The following is a 7,106-nucleotide window of genomic DNA, read 5'->3' as shown; positions in this document are numbered from 1 at the left end:
AGACAGCACAATGTGTTTCTCTATCTGAGAGGTAAAATTGGGTATAAATTGAGCTAAATTCCATTCTAGATGTATACCTTAGTTGCTTCAAGAAAAGACCTCAATACTTTTATTTCTATAACTTATTTATTAAATTTATTTTGTAATTTATCAATTTATATATCTAATAACCAACTAAATGCTTCAAATACAAATCAGTAACCTGAAAATTAAGTTAAATGGCTTTTGGACACTTGGAGAAATTTTCTTTTATTGTAGAAGAAATATTTCTATATTAGTCATCTTGTAAAAAAAGACACAGATACAAAGAGGGGAAAAGCAAAACACAAAAATAAGGAACTGAAGAATATATATTTTTTTCTTGCCAGCCATCTTTACTTTTTTAGATCAGCCCTGAAAAGTATATGGAAAGGCTGAGCACTTGTATCAGTGCAAAAGGAGAGTGTGAGTTTGCATGTGACAGAGGACCAAAACATTTAAAAACACCAGACTGAAGCGGCTTCATAAGGTGGGACTTGTTTTCCTGACAAGGAGGAAGGAGTCTGCCCTAAAGGATGTGACAAAGCAGGAAGGAACCAAATGGTCAATACAACACAGATCAGATCACAACACTACACACTGGATCACGGGGGCACAGGCAGCTGATTCATGACTTAGGTTCGGTGCTGCTTGATAAAGTTGATCAGCACATTGGTGGAGGCATCATGAGAGGTCACAGGTTTATCAGAGTCCAAATCAGGCTCAATTTTCTTCACCAACTGCTTTCCCAGTTCCACTCGCCACTGATCATAACTGTTGACATCCCAGATAATACCCTGGATCTTTTGCTCATACATGGCAATTAAAGCTCCAAGAATGAAAGGAGTAAGCTTTGTGAAGACAATGGAATTAGTAAGACAATTCCCCCTCAAAGACCTTATGAGGTAGCAGCTTCTTCAGGGCATCACTACTCTTGCCTGCAGCCTCCAGCTCTTTTTGTGCTTCCTCTACCGTCTTCCCCTTCATCAGAGCCTCAGTCTGAGCTAGGAAGTTGGCTAGAAGAATCTTTTAATGGAGACCATTCCAGATTGTATTCTGCGTCTGAACTAGGATGAGAAAGTCACAAGGAATTATCTGGGTACCCTTTTGAATAAGCTGGTAGAAAGCATGCTGTCCATTGGTCCCTGGTTCTTCCCACACAATAGGGCCTGTGCTGTAGTCAACCCGAGATCCTGACTTGCTGATATACTTCCCATTAGACTCCATGTCACCCTGCTGGAAGTAGACAGCAAAGTAATGCATATACTGGTCACAGGGCAGCAGGGCCTGAGTTTAACATCCAAAACAGTTAATGTACCAGAGGCCCAGCATGGCAAGCAGCACAGGGGCATTCTTTTGCAGTGGAACAGTGAGGAAGTGATTATCCATCCAATGAGCTCCCGACAAAAGCTGTTCAAAGTTATCAAAACCAACATGCAAAGCAATGGAGAGGCCAATAGCTGACCACAACGAGTAACATTCACCAACCCAGTTCCAGAATTCAAACATATTTTCAGTGTCAATTCCAAAGTCTAACTTTCAGTGCATTGGTAGACAAGTCCACAAAGTGCTTTGCCACAGCTGAAGCGTCATTTGCTGCCTGAAGGAACCACTCCTTGGCTGTTTCTGCATTGATGATGGTCTCCTGAGTGGTGAATGTCTTTGAAGCAATGATGAAGAGGAAAGTTTCAGGATTGAGTTCAGCAAGTGTCTTGGCAATATGGGTGGCTGCCAATATTGGAGACAAGCCAGACTCAAGGACCTCATTTGGAATAGGGATTCAGGGCTTCTGTCACCATCAGAGGATCCAAGTCAGAACCTCTGATGCCTATGTTGATCACATCTGTATTCGTCTTCCCGGTGTAGCCTTTCCAGTTTCCACCATGAACATGCTGGCAGAATGCCTTCATTTTCTGCAGCACTTTGTTCACTTTTGGTACTATGTCCTTGCCATCCACAAGCTTGGGTGTGTTGGAGCAATTCCTCAATGCCAAGTGGAGCACAGCCCCGTCTTCAGTGAAATTGATCTTATTCCCCTTGAACATTTGTTCTTGAGTATTTTCCACCCCACAAAACTTAGCCAGTTCAATAAGCATCTTCATCACATCTTCTGTGATAAGATTCTTAGAATAATCCACAAGGATGTGTCCATTTTTAGTTTCCAGATTCAAGCTGAAGCCATTGAAGCAGTCCTGGTCCATCTCAAAAAAGGTTCCAGAGGTTGAGCTCCGATCCATGCTTGCGGTGACACTGGACTAGCTTCTGGATTCGGGTCCTGGCCAAGCGCGGCCATGGGGGACACAAACAGCCACAAAAGACAGCTTGAATGCGAAACACTTTTTAGTTTGCAAATGGCTGGAACTGAAGAATATTATGCTTTGATTTGCATTCAGAATTCATCAGGGTATTATTTCAAGGTGATGCAGAGAATATATGCTACAGCATTTAATTTAATTTCAATTAATAAAGAAAATTTTTTAAAAAAGAAAAGAAAATTAGCTTCTAAATTGTAATAATGACTTAATCTGGGTCAAACCAGTTTGTGTTAATATGTGGCAAAATTCATAAGGATTTTTTTTTTATTAATCCTAATAATGTCACCATAAATTTATTAAATCTGTTGAGGAATGACACATGCCCTTTAGAGTTAATGTATTCACTCACCCATTCATTATAAATTCTTCTTGAATTAATGAATACTGAATAACAATTGACCTTATTTTTATAATGCAGCATCTTCTTGTGGAACTCCCTTATTTCAGAGGAAGCGATCTCTCCTGACTACATTTTACCATGTGAAAGTCTCTTCTAATTAAATGCTTAGCTAGAACTCCAAGAATATATTGAAAGCATAATCTCTATCCTTCATATATTTTCTTTTTTTCATCCCTGAAGTGTAAAGACATGGTCAAAAGCAGTAATGACACTGCTTCTTGTTTGTGTCATCTTTCCTTTGGTGGAAGTCCTTGTAAAATCTAGAAAAGATGGTATCTTCTCTTTCTTGAGTCAGAGTGTACTGGATACTAGAGTAGGTTAAATAGTAACAATTGGAGCAACAGATTGTATGAAAGGAAGTCAAACAGATAAAGAGACAGAATTTGGGAAGGCAGAGGACAGACCAGTGAACAAAGATTCTACTTGGTATTCTTTTGCTCTCCTCATTGGTGGTAAACAAAATAGCTAATGAAAACATTTGTTGCAAATGTGCTAGCAAGACCTAAATACTAGTCTCTGAACTTTTTGTAACCATTCTACAATTCTTCTTTGTTTTTTCCCTTCCCTCATTCCTCCCTCCTTTCCTCCCTCTTACCTTCCCTCCCTCTTTCCCTTGCTTCTTTTTCCCTCCTTTCCTACCTCCCTCCTTCTTTTCCTTCCTCTCTTCTTTCCACTCTCCCTCTCATTTCCTTCCTTCCTTCCTTCCTTCCTTCCTTCCTTCCTTCCTTCCTTCCTTCCTTCCTTCCTTCCTTCCTTCCTTCCTTCCTTCCTTCCTTCCTTCCTTCCTTCCTTCCTTCCTTCCTTCCTTTGCTTTCCTATATCCTCCTTATTTAATTTTTATTTTTTTCTACTTGGAATTAAACATTTTATTCCATACCAGATTCAAGCTTATATTCTAGACGCCCTTTTTACTTCTGCCATCCCTGTTTAAGAGAACACTCAGAGTAAATAATGAAAGTATTCCTCAGAAATCTAGTGTAGAGTGGAACTGAAGCACTGGGAACCAAGTTTTCCATTAGAATAGGTAGACAGTTTCAAAGCAGTAAACCACACACAAAATGTAAGGGCACATAAAAGACTGGGCTTGGCAAAAGTTGATTCTAACTGTGGTCTTCGCCCAGCAATTCCCAGTAAGACTCTGTGCTAGAATAGGCTGAAGTTTTTACACATTTTGGATGAATGTGCTTTATCCTAATTTTCAACTAGGTGAACAAATAATTTATTTGAAAAATTAGAGTGAGAACATTATTTTTGATATTCCTATAGGTGCCAAAGAGTAACTGGTAGAAACTATGGAATATTAATTATCAGTTTTGGCTAAAAATTTATGAAAATATCTGCCCAAGTCCACTGACAGACTATATAGCTCTACTCACATTTTGTTGATTATGATGATGTATTATCTGTTCTTTTCCCTATTTTGTGGTGGGCAATGAGTCAGTATACTATTTTTTTTAAATAGCCAGATGTCTTTTGAGGATAGAAATAAAATAGCCCACCACTGTTTATGGAATATTGCAAAATTCTGTAACCACTGTTCAGAAGCTAGTTCACTTTCTCTTAGAATTCATATAGAAGAGAGAGAACTAGTCTTATGTGTGTCTTCTCAGGCATTACTCTTCTCTTTGTCTAAAAAACACAGGTAGTGCAAGAAAAAATTTTAGTGGAAAATTTCTTTCCCACATTATGGGAGTCTCTGTATAATGTCAAAATCTATTTGGTTTTATTATTTTCTTGGAAAAAGATATGGAGGGAAGCAGGGATAACACAGTTATAAAAATTGTACATGTGAGAATAGCTATACAACATAAAAATTGGGATCCCAAAATATCTCAGCAGGCTAGAATAAAAATTCTTAACCTTTAACAATTAAGTGATGCCTCATCACAGAATAAACTTTTAAGTGCATAAAATAAAATATGTTGTATTATACAGGAAATAAGTTAAACACAACCATCAAATTCCTTAGAAAAGCAAACTTACAGACCTCAGTTTAAAAACCCACTAAAATTGTGTGCTCCCTAATAAGTCTGACAAAGACATTAGGTTTTCTTCTCTAAAGTGCCCTGTAAGATTTCGATAAAAACTGAGCTTGAATTCCCAGATTAGTGTTTCTAAATTACCCCCCCCTGATTGTTCAGAGAAATAGATTGTCAGGAAGAAGACCAAGAAAAGCAGGAGAGACCTTTGCCACACAAAGGTTTTTGTATTTGTGTTTTCCAGTGTGGTGTATCCAGAAATAGAGGAAGAATCTTGCATAATAGGTTGTATGTGGAACTTTCATTGGGTTTAAGGCATAACATGTTTGTTGGGCAATGATAATACATTCAGAGTTCTATTGTCTTTGGGACTCTCATAGCAAAGTGCACAGGAGTATGACAATATGGCCCCTTTGTTGGGGTGACTTTTATATGAATCAATCTTTTCAAAATATAATAAAAATGACTCTTTTTCCACTTACTTAGATCTGACTTTATTTGTGTGAAAAGTATATCATAATAGTATTGAAATGCTTCCTGGGATAATTTTTAGGTAGTTTACCAAATATTTGATATTATCTACAGTGATCTTAAATGAAATTTCTCTTTCCATCTCAAAAATATTTTCAAACTGATACCTACCAACTTTTCCATGTTCATGAAATCCTCTTAATATCTTTATTTGAAAAAAGACCAATCCTGCAGTGGATAGAATTCTGGACCCCGAGCCAGAAAGACTTGAATTAAAATACAGTCTTAGATATTTATTAGCAGTGTGAAACTCAGGAGTCATTTAACCTCTCTTTGCACCTGTTTCTTTGACTATAAAATGAAGATAATACTTTACAGGATTTTTTTTGAGGATCATATAAGGTAATAATTATTAAGTGCTTAGCACAGTGCCTGTACATATAATAAATGCTATATAAATGCTCATTCATTGCTCTTCTCTTCCATATACTTTAAAATTCAGTCAATCTGGTTTTCTTGTGGATTATCGCACATTATATTCTATGTCTTATTTCTATGATTTTGTACAGTGTTCCTCCTTTATCAATGCCCCTCTTTCATACAATATACAACTCTCACAAATATACAAATGGATATTTGTGTATATATATATATATATATATATATATATATATATATATATATATATATATATATATGTGTGTGTGTACATTCTATCTCACCCAATAAAATGCAAGTTTCTTGAAGGCATGGCTTTTTGTTTTTGTTTCCTAGTCCCCAGAACAATACCTGGCACATAGTGGGGATTTAATATATGAGTATTAATATGATTAATTGCTTATGCTCATTATATTCCCTTCTAGGAAACAGCACAATCAGGTTTCTCCCCTCCCCCCAGATGTCTGAATAACAAATTTGTATCCATTGACCTCTTCTATTATATACTTGTGATGCTGTTCTAGTGGTAGAGAATTGATGTGAGAATCCCCTCTTTGGTCAGAGGCACAAGTTCCACATGAAAGAATTCATGAACTGAAATCTTAGTGGCAAAAAAAGAAGTTTTATTTTTCATTAAGAAGCTCTCTCTTTTAGTGGGCAAATTTCCTAATGAAGAGATTTGCAAAGAATATTTTAACAGAAACATATTTTATGAGCAGATCATGAGGACTGGGGAGATTTTGAGCTGATTATCAGACCAAGATTTTTTCTCCAGAATTTGGAATTTCCTAAACGAGGATCCGGCTAACCAAAATATCATTGGGGGTGGTTTGCCCCAGATCTCCAGTTGAATGAAGCCACTGATCTTAGAAAAAGGCCCATCAGGAAAGACTCTCTGGAGTCTGAGACCTTGAATCTCCCTTCTTTTACAGATCAAAGGGGACACAATTTCAGAGTTCACTCCCATCATCTGCATCTTCTTTACATTCTCTGGCTTAACTTTTAGCAATAAAATAAATATGGATATTGTTTAGCTTTTGCAGAGGGATGAAACTCTGAATAGGTGTACTTGAATCAGACAATGGAGCACTTAAGGCTAATTACCTATTCCATGTGAGATAATAACTATATTAGAATATGTTTGGATAAATGGCTCTTCTCACAGTTGATGCTGGCTGAATGTTTGGTGTTAAAATAATTGTAGGCAAATATTATTGGGTGGGGTGAGAGAGGCTAGAGTCACTTGATGGCAGGATGAGGAGGAGAAAGGTGGAAATTCTGGAGTCCAGAATTGAGGAGAGATCTTTGGCAAGCTTGTGGCAGCTTGCCTATGCCCTTCACTCCTCCCCCTAAAGACCAAGGACTTTAATGCATCCTGACTCTGGCTGAACCTGAAGCCCTCCAGGGAGCTAGCCCTTACTTTACATTTGGCTCCCAGCATGTGAACCAAGGACCCTAATTTCACTGAAGAAGTCCCTGTGACCA

At 37.5% G+C, this 7,106-nt stretch overlaps 1 pseudogene; it reads right to left on the bottom strand.

Annotated features, from left to right (window-relative positions):
- Positions 1–653: 653 nt before the first annotated feature.
- Positions 654–2,311, bottom strand: LOC141541096 (glucose-6-phosphate isomerase-like; annotated as a pseudogene).
- Positions 2,312–7,106: the final 4,795 nt, after the last annotated feature.

This window comes from Sminthopsis crassicaudata, chromosome 4, assembly GCF_048593235.1.
Source record: "Sminthopsis crassicaudata isolate SCR6 chromosome 4, ASM4859323v1, whole genome shotgun sequence".
In the NCBI taxonomy this organism is placed as follows: domain Eukaryota; kingdom Metazoa; phylum Chordata; class Mammalia; order Dasyuromorphia; family Dasyuridae; genus Sminthopsis; species Sminthopsis crassicaudata.
The sequence above is the reverse complement of the archived record's forward strand: the minus strand, read 5'-3'. Positions and strand labels throughout refer to the sequence as shown.